The sequence below is a fragment of the Toxotes jaculatrix genome, chromosome 10 (genome assembly GCF_017976425.1).
Source record: "Toxotes jaculatrix isolate fToxJac2 chromosome 10, fToxJac2.pri, whole genome shotgun sequence".
In the NCBI taxonomy this organism is placed as follows: domain Eukaryota; kingdom Metazoa; phylum Chordata; class Actinopteri; family Toxotidae; genus Toxotes; species Toxotes jaculatrix.
This window is the reverse complement of record NC_054403.1, coordinates 22,618,562-22,634,424: the sequence shown is the minus strand read 5'-3', so window position 1 is coordinate 22,634,424 and position 15,863 is coordinate 22,618,562.

Here is a 15,863-nt window from a genome sequence, read left to right as displayed (position 1 = left end):
AGTTTGTGGATAACAGTGGTAATCTGTGGCACAGAGGAATAAGACATATAGTCTCTCGCTTCACAATTCATCGATGGTTTTGGTCTTTTCATGAAATTTGCTGACATGAAGAATAACTGTAGAATGTCACCTGTCTTAATGTTTGTAGTGGAGTTTTTGCTATTGAATATTCTAGTTTATTTTACTAAAGAAGCTGTGGCTTCACACCTACTACACTTTTTTTGATGGTTAAAATCTTTATTTTGTATTATTTTCAAGAGGTATATAAGTAACTCTTTCATTCTTTCTTATATTCTTTTTTTTATATTTAGTTTCTTGTCTTATTGTCTCTGATAATACCAATAGAGTGAACACAGTAAATGTTTTGCAGTGTCTGATTCAAATAATGAAAAGAAAGTCATTTGTTTTATCACTGATATTTTAATCCAGCATTTTAACAAAAACAGTGTACAGTTTGCATGTTCTCACCATGTCTGTGTGAGGTTCCTCTGGCTGCTTCGCTCTCCTCACAGTCCACAGACATGGACGTTAGGTGAATTGGAAACTAAACTGCCTGTAGGTGTGAATGGGAGTGTGAATGTGTTTGTCTATATGTGTTAGCCCTGTGATAGACTAGCGACTAGTCCAGAGTGAGCTCACCTAATGCATGATAGGATAGACTCCAGTCCCTTGAGACCAAACAGGAAAAGTGGTTTAGAAAATAGATGGATGGATTTGTATAACAGCTGTTTTCAGAAAACTTTCTATTTTCCGGCCCCTATTTGCAAATTAGGAGGGAGTGTAAGTTATTGGGCATGTTTTAAAGTTGGATGACTGATTTTATGAGTAAAGCAGATGTCTTGTTAAGGGCTGATGTTCTATCCTTCAGGTAGAAGTTTAAAACAGAAGTTATTGTCTTGAGTATACCACTAGTGGTTCTGATTACTGCAATAAGGTGAAAACCTTTTGCAGGGCATTGAGTTCTGTCATGAGAGTGTGTGACCATACGGCAATGAATCTTATGTGGGCTCAGTGGGATAATTTGGTTTCAGCTGCTTGCAATTTCAGGACATTTTCCATGCGGCTTTACCCCTGTGTTTTCGTGCCCTTTTGTTTTCTGGTTTTGGTTTTGCATTTGATGAAGACCTTGTTGAATCTGTATTAGCACAGGGACAGTATGTGAATGGACTGGCTTGATGGTCACTTTTAGCCTGAGCAAAATCTTTCAACTGTCTATCCTTTTTTCATAGAATCAGTTGTTCCTGGCTGGACACGCTGGGTGGGTGGCTGAGTTCAACTCAATCACCACCATGCATGTGGTGGTGTATTGTGGCAGTGTTTCTGGGTGTTGTTTCTCCCTGTGCCACTCAGTACTAATCTGCAGTTTGGTTTTTTCTTTTTTGTCAATAAAAGTGTCAATAAAATGTCCCTTCCTGGGTTAATCTAGACATCTGTTTAGTTACTTATAAGCTTATCAGTGCCAACAAACTGCCTAGTTCTCAAGTAATTGAGTAGTACCTGTGTAGCCAGCCTCAGGTGATGTAAACATTAGAGTCTAAATCTTTTTTTTTTTTTTTTTTTTTGGGTAGCATTCTGCCTTGTTAGATTAAGCTAGAAAAGTATTTTCTATCCCCATATACACTTAAACACAGATAAGCTAATGAACTATATAACACTATATTGCACATTAGAATTTAAAGGGGCACACAGAATAACACATGAACACATAACTGAAAGCTGCTGGAACTTTGTCACACTTAAAACAGTGCTACGGAAGGTGGCTCATATTAGGCTGAATACTAATTAGCAGCATTTTTCAACTGCAAAAGATGTGGTAATCAGTACTAACAGAGGCAGGCAAGTTGTCCCAAATGCACATTTTTTTTAATTTCATGATGTAATATGTGTGCATTTCTGAAAATGATTTTTTCCCCTAATTATTAAAAGGCTGTTTGTTGGCTGCACTAAGACTAATATGAGGTTATTTTTAGGCTGCAATACATCCTTAACCGGTGATTTAAAAGGTTATGCTGTCTTGGTTTGCTGGGGGTTGGAGTCCATACTGATGATGCTGTACTGGTGGTCTAACAGTGAGAGCAAAAGGATGCAGACACTACTCAACATAGCCCTTAGGGAAACTGGTACCAGAAAAAAAAGCCAGGCAACTCCTGTGTTAATGTGTTTCCTTTGCAACAAGGGGCAACTAAGAGCTAAAGCAAGGCTACACCATCTGTGCCCACATTGCAGGTGCAGAATTCACATCACGATACAATTTCTAAGAAGGAACTCCAAATTAAATTGTATTTGTGTTGTGCAGGGACCTGCATAGGCTTGAAACACAAAACCCCATTCTTTCTTAAAACTATAGCTTATATTTGTCTCCTTGGAGAAAAAGGTTAAACATTACAACACTGCCTGACACAACCCTCATACAAGCCTTTCATGGCAAAAGAGTCCTGGGAGTCATTGGTCTCCATGCTAGCTGATGTGATAGTGATGGTCAATGCAATTATATAACTTACAATCTAACGTAATATTCTATTTTTTTTTTTTTTAAACACAACCTGAAACACATTAGCCATGCAGCATAGTCACTATGGTGACCTGCTCCAATTAATAAAGAGGTGGCTTCCTGAGAATAAATTACCTAACCCTAACCAGCCAAAGTTAGATGACTGACTGTTGTAAGACAAGCCACTGAGTCACGGATATTAGTCAATGACCCTATTAAAACCCATCCAAATTTATGGTCATTTTGTACGAGACAGTAAAAAAAGAACTTATTGGCCATTAATTCTCACTCCAGACTGTCAGCCAGGGTAAAGCCTGATTTGCATCCTTACACACACTCACAAACATAAAGCCATCATCCCCTCTTTAGTTTTTCCCTGCTAGCATGTCCTCCACTTCAACTGCATCAGAAAACTTTAAGTGCTATTGAGGGAATGCTCCACAAGGTGGGAGGTCTCTTACTTTAATGAGATCAACTCAATTATCAGCACATGGAGTGACAGTTTGTGCAGAAACAAAGGTCACACTGAATGATGCACACAAGCATACCCACAGCCTTCACACAGTCACAGGGGGGAGGGGGGGCTGTGAGCGTCTCTATTTATACTGCAACGCTGTCCCCTAGAAATTGCATTTCTCTACAACTAGACAGGGGTTATATACTGGGAGGTACATGAGGGAACTGGGGACAGCTGAGCAGGCAGGTGAGTGGTTCAGATGATCTCCAGGGGAAAAGGCCTAATGACGTGTGTCCCAAATCCATTCTACATACCAACTGTAAGCAGGTTATAAGTACCAAATTCACACTGAAAAAAACATTATGAAAATGTTAAATATATTCAAACAAGACTACATATGAAACACATCTGATTTCTCTGTTGTCAAGTTTACTCGGCAGTGGCATTTCTCAAGTCTCAGTATGACTGACGTCTCCTGTTAGTATAAGAAAAGGTAAAATATGCTGATTCTTTTGTATAATAATTGCTAAAACAATAATACTATGATTATGAGCTTAGTACATATTGTGTGGATTTAGTACTGTGTGTAGTATGCATTTGGAACACTCCATGAGAGGAGACTAAGTCTGAGGCTGGAGGCAAAGGAGAGGGACACAACAAGGTTCAAGATTACAAAAAGGTTTAGGAGTGGGCTCAGGCTGAGAAGCAGAAACAGGTTCTGGCAGGGAAACAAGAACCAGCACAGACCAAGAGACAGGAGCAGGTATGAAATCAGAAATAGACTGTAGCAGCAAGATCTATGATACAGGTGCTGACACATGGGCACAAACAGAAACTGGTTCGGTTAGGGAGACAGAAACAGATCCAGCCACTGACAAAGACTTCATTTACGCTCAGTCACTTTATGCATCTTGGGTGGATTGGACAGCTGCAGTGTTGGTGTTTCCATTACACCAACAAAGATTTTGTAGCTCCCATGTGTTTGTTAAGTTTATGGATATTTCTTAGTTACCAAGCTAAAGTATTATCTTACCTTCTGAGCATTTACCGAATAGCTTCAGCTGCTTTACCACCACCATCTGAACTGAGGTGGAATTTGGGAATTGGGCTGCTAATTTCTAAACTATGGACATTATCATCCTTTATGGTATTACCTTGCCTACAAATGTTGGAATTTGTTATTGTTGGTAATTTGCTACTATGTTAGATTGCATTATATTGTAAGGTGACCCTGTTATTGTAACCACCCACTGTAGTTTATGCTTTTATGAATCTTCATTTACCTCTCAGTTCTTTTTAAAAATTATTTGTTTTGTTGTACTAATTGGTAATTTCTACAGCAGCACACTGGTTTAATTTGAAAGAAATCAGGGGTCATTTTCATTCTCCTTGGGGCTTACCAAAAAATGCAAATAACATAGCAAATGATGCAAATGATGTTTGAAAATACTGGAGAAATGACAAAACACTGCTATAGACTAACAAATAAATCAGGAAAAAGGAAAAACCGTTTGTGTGTGGCATACTAAAGAGACTAGCTGATCTAGGTGTGTGTGTGTGTGTGTGTGTGTGTGTGTGTGTATGTGAATGTGTGTGTGAATGTGTGTGTGTGTTTATTAGGCCTTGACAAAAAGTGGGCACATTCAGAAGTCCAGCTGTGAATTTAATTTAAGTTCTCACATGGAGAGTGCCTAAAGTGATGTGTGAAAAATATCTGTTCCAAATGAAAATATCATTACACATTATGAAGAACGTTAAGTTCGTGTTACCCGACTTGATTTTGCAGTGTTCAAATCGTCAAGCAACAAAAAAATGAATTATTGGAGATAGCTCTCTAACATCCCCAGCTGAGATGCTTAGTCGTCTTACATCTGTGTGGGAGTTAAAGTAGATTCACAGCATTTGACACAATACCTCTCTGCATGGAAAAAAAACCTACTCAGTTCTGTTTACATAAAAACATTTTCTCCAAGTTGACATGTACATGCTTGGACAGAGGGTATGTGATAAAACTTGTACCTGTCCTCATTAACCAAGCAAAGTGAAGAAAGATAAAACATTTCTGCCCTAATTTCTGGAGGCAGACCTACAGCAGTACATTGCCATAATGGTATTCCACTGTCACTATAACTTTATGTCCTTCCACTTGTGTGAGAATGACTCTTTTGTTTGCAGAGCTGTATGACCAGCATTGCATCGACTGACGTCCTCTCTGTACAGTACTGTTTGGCAGATGAGGTAATCCACCTAGTCTGCAAAAGGTTGCACCTTCAATCCTCTTATAACAAGGACACCCACTCTATCCTCATGTATACGTATGCAAACCTTGTCCAAGGACAGTTATTCAAAACCGGCTGCTATTATGATTATTGTAAAAAAAAAAAAAAAAAGAAAAGAAAAACAAATGTGCAAAACAACATGTCATTATGTCACACGGTATTTCAGTTCACACAGTATGTCTAATCAGTCTTATTTTGATGCAGATAAGATACTGAATGTTATTTAAGTAGCAAAATAATGCCAGGCAGATTTTATCAAGGAATCTTTTGAAGTTAGTGCTGGGTTTTGAGATCTAAAAACCATAACATTTTTCCTCTTCTTTGCAATCTGGATTGATCTACATTGTTCAGCACAATTAGTTTGTGTTGCACAGCATGTCTTTCAATGCAATATTATCTAATACTACTCACTGGACTAATATTTAGTTTGAAACACAGATCTGTACCCAAGGTTTTAATTTCTCATTGTGAGCTTAACAGTACCTGCTTTATTTGAATCAATAAATCTTGTAGTGAATGACCTTATATAAAAATATGAGCCCTGCTAATATTGATTAGAAAAAAATCTGTTAGTGTTTCCATTGAATCTACTACCCTGATCCATGACCAAATATGAATTGAAATCTTTACAGGCAAAAATATGGCTCACTTCTGAATGCATCATCATTCATCTCTCTTTCTGCCCTGTTAGTCTAAAAGGCCACCAACAACAATGTGACTTGATTTGTGATGGTTGGCCTACAAAGTCAGTCAAGGTGAGAAAAAAGGGTTTTGTTACAATAGCTGTAGGCAAGAGCCTGGAAGGACCGAAATGCAGACACCAGAAGTTTCATGATGCCAAGAAACAAAGCTTAGCAAACACCAAAAATCATTGACAAAGGAGGGAAATACAGAAACACAAACTCAAAAGCAAACTCAGGGATTCTTAGTGGTTAAACAAGGCAAAGGAAGCGAGTCCAAAGGGGAGCACAAGGGTCAACAAATGGGACAAAATCAGGAGGCAAACAGGCAGGATCAAAGGTGACAGGAGCTCAGAATACAGGGACAAGAACAGGGATGACAACCAATACAGACTCAGACAAGACAACAAACCAATGGCAAAGAGACAGAGGAGCAACGAGACTTATGTACACCGGGGTAAATTGGCAGCAGGTGATTCATATTAGGGTGAGGCAGACAATCAACAAAGGTGGGAGACAAAACAAAGACAGGAAGTCAGGGGTCGGGCTTCAAAATAAAATAGGAAATGCAGAAGAAAACTCAAGAGACCAAAACAAGACTGACATGACTTCAACTTCAAAACAGGATCTACTAAACAAAGCTCAGGAAACCAAAACAAGAGTTCTCAAAAGTCCAAAGGCTCCATAAAGAGTTCAATCAAAAGTCTGAACAGTGCACAAGGAATTAAAAAAAACAAAACAAAAAACAAAACAAAAAAAAGAAACAGTAGTGCAAAACAGCGCTCAAAATAATCAGAGAGGCTGCATTTTTTTTATGTCTTTTTAGGCTGATTATCAAAAATCATTGCCATAGGACCCAGACACTGCCTACAAAATGAACATGCTGCACTCTGCCTTTGGATAATGTGAGATCTAAGTTTAGCTTTGCAGTGCTACATCGACCACAGACAATGTACAGTTTTACCTGTACTTGCACATCTTTGCTCTTTGCTACTTCTTGTTTAGCCATTTCCACCAAATAAATTTCTTTTAATCCAAAATGTTCTTACTCTGTGTAGTGCATGTTTTTTTTGTGTATTTTGTTCCACATCAAAGTCAAATTCCATCACTTTGTGACTGACAATGAGTTTCTTTTCTGAATCTGAATTTCAATATGTCTTTTAGCACTAAAGAGGGTTTAAAATGGTTTTAAATCTTTATCCTTTTCAACATACATTTGGCCTTTTTCTGCAGCTTTGATATATTCTATAGGCATCTTTTTGCATCGCCACTTTCAAAATACATCACAGATATCCTTTCTAAGTTATATTTGCATATAGTTTAGAGTTCTTACTTTCCATGAGAGTTTTCCACTTATTGGTGATCTTAATCTTAATTGAGGTCATGCCATAGTTCTAAATTTTCTTCAGTGCATAGCAAGGATTTGTTCCTGTAGCTTTTTCAGGCTAGATGGAAAAATCTACTTGGGGCCAATCAGGCAGACACCCTGAATGGCAATGGATGCCAAATGTTGTGCTCCCAACGTCTGGGTTTATCTCATCTCAACAACTTATTTAGATTCTAAAATGAATAACACAAGGTCTTTGAATATCATGAAATAAAACTCACCTTGATTTTAGGGCTTTCAAATGTTTTCTTTCTTGGGGCAACAGAATTACTATTATTTATCTGTTTGTTTGTTTGTTTTTTGTCCTTTTTGTCTCATTTTCATGTGATGTATTGTTTGCTAATACATGCAAGGTCCAATGTCTGTCTGTCACTAATTAGCTTTTTAAGCAAAGGCTGTGGGACATGTCAACACCATATGCAATTACATGCATGTGCTCTCTTGAGAATACAGGTTCAGCGTACTGTTTACCATAATCAGTGCCTCTTGGGATTTGCCATGCATGCATTTTCAGAGATGCATTTGTTATTGCTCATGTTCCTTTTTGTTGTTTTTTTATTCTTCTCACACAGGTGGAAACTTGTTTGACCTTTTTGCATTTTCATAGCTGCTCACTCTCCAAAGCAAGCTATTTTTATAACTGTTTATTACAGAAGACAGGTTGCACAATGTGTTTTCTATTGCTTGGCTTTGACCTGTTAGCTAATTTTTCTAAATTAATATACATAATAACAATGCATGCAATAACAGATGTTACATACGGTAAGTTCCTTGTTTCCTTAAATGTTCCCATGCAATATAACAAAGGAGGGATGAACCATGACGGAAAAATGAAAATATTTATTTTAAATATTTTCACTGAATGTAGAAATCACCTTACATGAAAGAGTGAGACAAAGTGTCACTTTACATCTCCGTTGCACTTGTATTTGGGGTCAGACATGTATCAACATTCATAAATGTTCCATGTAGTTGTAACTCATTTCCAGGAATTATGAATAACTAAATTGGTTTCAAGTAAAGTTTTATCCCAACTACAAAACAGTCACCTAAAAATATTTCTAGAGAGACTTAAACCAGGCTCTCACCAAGTCATTTAGACGGCTCTGAAACCATTTTCTGTTGTAATTCAGTCTGTGAAAGCAATAATTATTCTCAATTAATTACGGTTTCAGCACAAAAAGCTTTGGGATTGTACATTAGTCTGTCAGTTTCCAGGGTGTGTGGTCCTCAGTTTCCCTTATTAAGCCTGTTAGATTTAAATTGCTGCACATATGAAGGCTTTTGAGAAAGTAATGGCAAAATGAGACCTTTCACCTTGGACTGATGGGAGAAATGAATCCTGAACGTGGCAAGAGCTACATCTGATTGATGGGTTAATTGAAGATCACTTCATTGTGTGCGACTTCCAGTGTGTATATATATGGAAGCATTCAGGATAAAACATATTTCTCATGATACACATGATACATGTGTTTCTACACATGGTCATTTTGTCCATGATTGTTTTTGGCTCAAGAAAACCATGTATTTCATAAGAATATGGATTTCAGAAACACTCAGCAGTGTCTCTCTTTAACCAACAAGGGGTTTTGAACACATTTTGGAATTATTTCACCCAGAATGAAAATTCAAATGGAAAATGGGTAATAATTTTTTTCTTTGAAACTGCTAACAATGAGAAAATGGAAGTTCTCTTGATGTAACTTGAGTTTTATGAGCAAGTGCATTCTCTAGCAGTCAATAATGACAAGAGTCAGTTCAGCAACCTGAGAAAGATGCATGTACTGACTGCCCACTCAGGTGGCTGCATAAATATCACACATACGTGCTCTGCCCCTGTGATGGATTTCACTGTTAGTTGTAACCACAAGTGAAGACCATGATGGATTCTCAGCCATCATTTCGATCAGAACCCATTTGATTTCCAAACAAGGAAGTATGGGGAATAAAATGCCACTGGGAAACTCCTGGGGAAGAATCACAGTGATGGCTTGTATTTCCTCTACGAGTGCCTCCACCTTTGTGTGGTTGGAGAGAACAATATGGAAGATGACCCATAAGGGAGACGTTGACAGCAGAATCGGACCACATATTCTTTCTTCAGTGTCCGATCTGGCCAAGGGGAGGGAGGAGCACAGAGCTCCAGCCACACAAAGAGGTGCTCTGAAAGTGGGTGCACGGTGGGGTTAGGAGTTTAAAGCTCTGTGGGCCCTCCTGCCATCTTTCTCCCACTGAGGAGGGAGACATGGGGGTTCTGGTGAAAAGGGTCACAGACAGAAAGAAATGCTTTATTTACAGCTCTCTCTGACTCACAGTCAGGGGGGAGAGATGAGGAAGTCACTGTGACAGAGGATTAATCCCACACAGTTCTTATTGCGGGTTAGATCTTTGGTTCTGATCGAACATGACGCAGGCACCCCTGAGTGCAAAGAGAACCCCTTTCCAGATGCTACCTCATTCCAGCTGGGATGCCTATGCTGGCTCGTACAGCACGTTGTTCTTCTGAAATAAATAGGAAAGGGCTGAGACATTGTAAGGACCCAGTCACACCACCATTTATCACAATGAAATTGCAGACTAATATCAGTTCAGTCCAATGTAATCACTAGAATCAGTTTTGGCAAAATAAATGTTCACTGTGCTTTCGCCTACTGCTCAGCTTCAGTGAACGTTAATATACAATGACACTGACCAATTACAAAATGTCTTGACTGTGCTGAACATTATTGGAACAAAAAGATACGAAGAGTCAAAAATAGAATTTCTTCTGATTTGAACTCAGTATCCTAGTAGGTGAGAAGGCTGAGGGAGGGGCTAGGCTGCTAACTTCTCTTACTGCTTGAACATTGTTAGCATAGCAGCTTAGAAGCCTCTCCTGTCGCTCTTGAAAGGAGACTGACCCCGACTATATTCTCAAAGGATGAAACTCCTTTGTCCCACAGCCAGGTGTCAACCATGCAGTTGGGAGCTTAGTGGTTAGAAGCAAAACCTGTTCACTCTTGACTTAGTGAAAAAGTGATGCCACCTGGGGACAAACACTGCAGGAACATAAACAGTACATAAATGTTTACCACATTTACATTAAGCTATGAGTCTAAAAAGCTGTGCCTATACTACATACATCCAATTTTTTTTCTTTGGCATAGTAATTGCTGATAAATGAGTTAAAGAAAATAAAGTGAAGCCAAATGAGTTCGAACTGCAACCAAATAAAAAGCATTTTGTTATTGTCATGTAAATAAGGGATAGAGTCAGAGTGAGTGTTTTGTCCCCTGCTATCCTCCAGTCTAATCCACAAAAGACATTTCTGTTCACAGTCAGTGGTGGGTTTCCTGTTTTCCAGCAAGGAATGGGATTAGCCCCAAACATGACCACTTAACCACAAACTTCTTTGAATAGCATATAATCACAAAAAAAGAAGAGAAAAAGCTCCACACATATGCTTTGGTCGGAAGATTCACTCTGGAGATTGACAGTGTTACATGCAACATTTTTTTAAGGACAAATATTTTCAGCCCCAATGCTCAGTGCAATAAATATGAAAATATTTAATTTGTTGTTTGCTTCATGGAAAACAATTGTTTGGTGTAATGAAAACTGAGGCCTCTGGGATCTTGTGGTGCGACTTTTGGTGAAACAAACAAAGAAGACACTCTCCAACAGGATGTTTCAGTGATCACTACTATTTGCTTCCTGTCCTCTCACTGATGGTTACTCTGTTCTGTCTGTGACGCTATAAAAAAAAAAGAGATGACTGTTGGTGTCAGCATTTGTCCTTGCCCCTTCAGGTATTTAGAACAAAGAATGCAGAAAAACTGATTGAAATATAGGCAAGAAAAAACACATTCTTGTTGTTTTCACGCAGAAAATCTTCCAAAGAGAGACAAACACAGCTACATCTTGGTGTCCGCTGGGGGCCTCTCTCTGCATTAATCTTTTTTCAATAGAAAGAGTTTTCTCTTGCAACTTCTTAACAGTGCTGAGCATGTTTAAAAACTCAACGGGTGCTGAAAGTTAAAAAAAATATATATAACACTCAAACTTGAGTAAAGGTGCCATGCTTCAACTGGGTTTTCTGTGGTTGCATAGCAACAGTGGGGGCTGAGACTAGCACTTTCCCCTAAGAACTCCTATTTGGAGGAGAGGTTTTGTGGGAGAATTGTAGAAACCCTTTGTAATGCACTAAAAAAGACAGACGGTTTTCTCTTTTTTTTCTGAAAGAAAATGGTAAGAAGGCTTTAACATCACACAGAACAACTTTTGAGAAACCTAAAAGCTTTATGAAAGATGGAGTAAGAATTACTACATTTTGATCTCAGTCAGACATACCACTGAACTCTTTACAACAGGGTTTTATATTTTAGCTGTTTGCTGTGAATGTAGAGTCCACTGGTTATAAAACCCACATAGTTTTATAACCGCCAACAGCGAGACTCAATGTGACTCTCTGCTCTATATTTGTCCCCAGAATAATGCATCTGTGTGCGGCTAATGAGCAGCTTACTGCTGAAGAGAATACATTTAGTCTGGAAAACATTCACACCGAGTTTTAATACTAAAGTGTTTTTCTGCCTGTGAAGATTTCTGTAAAAGCGTGTTTATGCCTTTTTCCAACTGTTTACACCTACAAGGGCAACTTTGCCAAAGACATTTTGAAAGTAGCCAGACCTGGGGCTCATTATGGCTTCAGACAATACTGTCATTAATGTCCAGCTGAGTCTTCACACTATGAAACCAAGCACCTCCTCCAGATGGCTCTCCAGTCTTACCTGGCTCTCCCTGTGCATCTCTCAGCTCTTCTACGGGAGGTGGGAAGCAGTCCAAGCAGTCCACATCTTTCCCGGAAGAGAGAAAATATTCAGCCGAGGAGTTCAAGTCCAAGACCATCTGATCTGAGAACTACAAAGAAACCACTTAAGGTAAACAAAGCTGTGAGAGAGAGAGGAAGGAAGATTCACTAAAACCACAGGTAATATAGAGCATATGTAATGAGGTAATGGTCCTCTGTCAATATACAAGGTCACTTTTGAGCTCTATGCAATAAGACTGAAAGACCTCATAAAAGGTGAAGAACGAAAATGAACTGTATCTATCTATAGATGGAAAATGTGGTCAACTTACCACATTCGCAAAATTTGATTTCAGTCTCAAGCTGGAATTGTGCTTCTGAAAAGATACTCATGAGGGTTTCTGTGAACCTAAGCAGAAAAAGGTTTTAAAAATGCAAATGTTATAAATGTTCTGCATACAGGTCTAAAAGAAACAGCCACATAAATGCTTCAAGCGTGTTTCAACTTAATTGCAATACGCATTTTTCACTGCTTACGACAATTGTGTTATGGGAATTGTTAAAATTACGGTAATGTTGGTGGCAGCTGGCAACAGTTCCAATAAAACAAAATGTTTCCACTGTTTCCCAGAACTGACACAGCCATTGTCCATGCGTCATGTTTCATTGTCTGATCATTCAGCCTAAAACTAGAAAGTACCAGAAGGCCTTGAGTGATTGTGATCAGCTTCTCATTTATTTCACCTGAATATTATTTCACTCAGCAAAACACTGGCCAGCTGTCGTCACATTCTATAGATTTGTTTTTGTCTCCAGACAAATGAAGCTTCCAATTATTTACTGTATTTGTTTGAGCTGATAGTATATAGAGTGAAACCAAACTGTGTTATATGGTTCTGTAGGTAACTGATCAAAATTGCCCTGTTCACAGGTATAATTTGTAACTGTACTGTACTGTATAGCTTTTGTTTTGGAGCTGAAGCTGGCCCTTGTGCCAAGCTGGCTAATCACACTCCCACACACTGCGCATTCTGTTAGGAACAACAATTATCATCTCTGCAATGAGCTGCTAGATATTGTTTTTCTTCTTGAAAATTTTCATCAACGGGGAGCAGAGAATTGTGTGGCATCTTGGTGACACCCGTGATGATCCCCATATTACAACTGTTGGCTTTATCTAAATTTTTATTCACATCAAGATTGGTTTTCTGAGGGTTCATTAACTGAATATTGGGAACTGTCACCCAAAAGTGCCGGGTTATCTACTCTCCCTCAGAATTGACAATTAGGACAGAAACTTTTTATTTATTTATTTTTTAACTTAAATGGATAATCATTTTGCTCATCATCCCTGAAATGGTGGCAATTTATTACAAATGTATGTCATTTACTCCTTTAACTAACAATTCTTGTGACCTGACCAGAGCTAATTAACACTGTCATTTTAATGTGTACAGTAATTACTAGAGAGCATTTGTCTTTGTAATTTGGAATTAAATACTTTACGAGTAATTATCATTGCAAGGTCCTAGACTGGGTAATCTGAGTGGAATGTGAGCAGAGTTTAGATGCAGCACCTCAGCACTGTCTGTTGTGTGATTCACTTGTCTCACAAGACACAGCAGTGCATCTGTCTTACTCTGACTCATAGATCATCTCCACAACACATACTATATCAAATGAGACGATGTGACACATGTAAAATCTCAGAGAAAGAGAGGAAAGGAGGTTACAAGTCGGCTGACGTCTTGTCATAAATTCTATAACATGACTGCATGTTTCCATTTTGAGCCTTTAGTTGACACTATCATTCACAGCAAGTTGTACGAGTTCAGTGCTGCAAGATTAAGTTCTTAGATGTGGTGCTGCAACAAGACAGCACGATGCTGTGTGTGTGCTTGTGTTTGTGTGCATTTCTGAGCTTATGTGTGTGTGCACAACCATATCTCTGACAAAATGTGTTTGTTGCCAAAACATGTTTTAGAAGAAATGTTTTTTTTTGTTCACAGGTAACATTGATTTGAGACTGTCAAGCCAGAAGAACGACATCCTCAGTCGTTTCAGCCATTTCCCCAAAACGTCAGATGTTTACATTCAAGTGACAAAGCCGTCTAGCAGCTGTAGTAATCATGACAGTAGTAAAGGTGTTGCTATAGAATGTATTCATGTAGGTACGAGACTGGAGATGGGTGAACAAAACATCAAACTTCAGCATTGAAGACTGCAGCTCATTTGCTGTTTCCACCTGCAACATTGTTAGTTTTTTTTTTAAAGCGTGGCTGCAACTGTTCTTTTACCTTAGCCAAGAGTTTGTCATTGTCACCATGGTGACAAACATCCCCTAACCTTAGTAAGCAGTCATTTTAACCCAATCCGTGAAGTTTTGCTCAATCCAAGTTGTTTTCATGCCTAACCCGAACAACTGTCACATCATAAAACTAATTTATTTTTCAACAGTCTTGGGAGACCCTGACAGCTGATGCTGTTCTGCCTATTGTGGTGTCAGATCAGAAAATTGTTGTTCAAGAGAGCATGGACAAATTATGTGTTTTATCATTTACTTTGTGGGAATTAATGGCATACTGCCCTCCAGCAGTACGCCATTGTGTGCTCAGTATACCATTATACATTGTAGTTTCTATGTAATCCAGCTGTATAATGCACTATACAGTCGGTACAACAGCTCCCAATATTTGATTCATCTTCACATGCAGTCCCAGCCCTACCATGGGAATATATTTTTGTTTCTCTCCAAGCAAAGGCAACAGAAAGGCATCTAACCAGACCACAATGTCACTGACGAACAAAGCAGCTACACCATCAAATCTCTTTTGCACTCCTTCACCCTAACTCTGAGCTTTTGAGTCTTCACTCTGGGCATCAGCTTTGAAAATTAGCACGGGCACTGAACTCCCTGTGCCGCTGATCCCTGCTGGTGTGCCATGTCACTGATACTTGCATGTACAAATTTAAATATTAGTGCACACAACACAACACGGCTTTGGAGTGTTTCTTTTGTAGACATTTTGGGTTTTCATTTGTGTTGTTGGTTTCTAAAATAATAAGAAACATGTATTTGCTATTGAAAATCTGTTGGTGTCCATGCATATTTGCCTTTGTGCTGCTGCAAACCTCAATGCCATCTTTTCCAGCCTTTGCAATATTTGTATTCATCACTTGTTGTCTTTCACCTACTGCTGGTTCATATAATCTTGTTGTGAAAGCTACTATACAGCTTTCAGTATTTAATACAAAGCATAACACTCATGGATTTTGTTTTACTGCAATAGAAAAATACTATGATGTGGGTGACATACTGACAACATAACGGAGCAGACAGCAGTAATTTTTCACCTGAAAAGCTGATTGCAGCAACACGTGCAGCTGTTATCTACAGCAGTGTTCACTTTTGAAGCAAATGATAACAGATGTCTCAGACTCATTTGAAGATGTCACCTCCTCTATTTTAAGGTGTCATTTGCAGGATTTTTTTCTTTTTTTGATGAATAAAAATTAATTAATCACCAAAGTTTATTATTATGACTTGCTGTGTAAGATTTATGAAGATTATTAATAATGAAATACATTCAGATGTGTCAAGAAAATCACTTAAATAGGCTACAATATATGTCCTCACAATATTTTGTTTGCCTTCAACATCCCAGTCAACAGTCGGTTTGCAACAATCCTTTGTGAGCGCCAGCCAAGAATATTCTGAAGTAAAAGGAGAGGGGGAGTTTAATCGAAACAAACACCTTGTTCAGATGTGAGCCAGGG